The sequence below is a fragment of the Chrysochloris asiatica genome, unplaced genomic scaffold (assembly GCF_000296735.1).
Source record: "Chrysochloris asiatica unplaced genomic scaffold, ChrAsi1.0 scaffold00011, whole genome shotgun sequence".
Lineage (NCBI taxonomy): Eukaryota > Metazoa > Chordata > Mammalia > Afrosoricida > Chrysochloridae > Chrysochloris > Chrysochloris asiatica.
The window spans coordinates 15,600,249-15,601,760 of record NW_006408529.1 but is presented as its reverse complement, the minus strand read 5'-3'; positions in this window follow the sequence as shown (position 1 = coordinate 15,601,760).

Here is a 1,512-nt window from a genome sequence, read left to right as displayed (position 1 = left end):
AAAAAAAAAAATCTGTAGCAAAATATGAGTATGACTTTAACACCCCTCTCTCAGCTTCTGATTTCAAGACTACCTGAGAAATTTCAAGATGTTACTCCTTATGATGTAACTCAGGATTTATTTTTCAGCCTGTTTCCTTTTTAGTCTGTCTCTCTTCCCCTCCACAACCCTGTTCAGGACTTTCTCCTAGTGATAAACAGTTCAGGGCCACCTCGAGCCATTCTGGGAGACTGAGACTGTTCCATTTTAAGCAGTTTCTTCCCCCTGTTTAGATTCTGCATGCAGTTGTCTTTGCTGAGTAGATCCATGTGCATGCGTAGTAGAAACTTCCGGGGGTGGGGTGGTGTCCACTTGCTTAGGCACCCCCTCTAGTCACTAGAATGGAGGTGCACAGACAGCAATAGATGAATGTATAGGGAAAAAAAAAATGTCTATACCTTTATTTTCAAGGATCAGTCAGACCTCTGTGGTGGGAGCGCTCCTCAGATCCTTCACTCACTCTGTCATGTCCAAGATGGCTGCTCTGGAAGCTGCTGGCAGCTGCAGATCAGAAAACACTACCTTTCTTGCGTCTGCTACAAATTCCACTAGCAGTAAGCCTTTGTTTGAACTTTCTAATTATTCCTTTATATGTAGTTCAGAGTTCTGGGATATACCCTGAACCTGCTTCATCCAGTATTCTGTGTTATTGCTGGCAGAGGTCTGCACCTCACTTCTCCCTAATCCACTATTAAACCCCGCCCTTCCCCACCAACTCTTATAATTATGAAAGTTATAGTTTAGAAAAGACTGGCAATCTCCCCATATGAATACTCATTTGTAGATAAATTTATTTTGTGTCTTCTGGAAAGTTCTAACAGAATATGCATGTACAAAATGTGTTGGATTATTAAACAATACATAAGAGTGAGTAAAAAATTATCCTTACTCTATTGCTGATGCCAGTCTACATCTATTGCTAATGACAGTATTGCATGTACACATGAAATGCTTCTGTCAAATAGATGAGTGACAATGGATTATGTGGCAAATCATTTGCAAATCATCCATGGTTCTGCCTATGAAATAATCCATGACAGACCTGGGTTTCAAAAATTTTGTGCAAGATGGGTACCAAAACAACCCCCGGAAGAGCATGAACAGAAGCATTTGGACATCTGCAAACAAAATTTGGACAAATATTCAAAGGAAGGTAAAAGGTTTTTTTAAACAAAATCATTAATGGTAGTAAGACATGGATTTATCACTATGGCCTGAAAGTAGAGGGCAGAAAATGAACTGGAACCATCCTTAACCACCAACCAAGAAAAAGTTCAAAAGTCAACCATCAGCTGGAAAATTGATGTTTACAGTTTTCTTGGATTCTCAAGGGTCAGTATTGGAAAACTATCAAGAAAAATGTTCAATAATCTCATTACAGTGAGATGCTCTCTGAAGAGCTGTAGCCTAAATTTGGGATTAAATGCAGAGAACTGTTATTCAAGGGATTTGTGATCTTGCATGACAATGGAC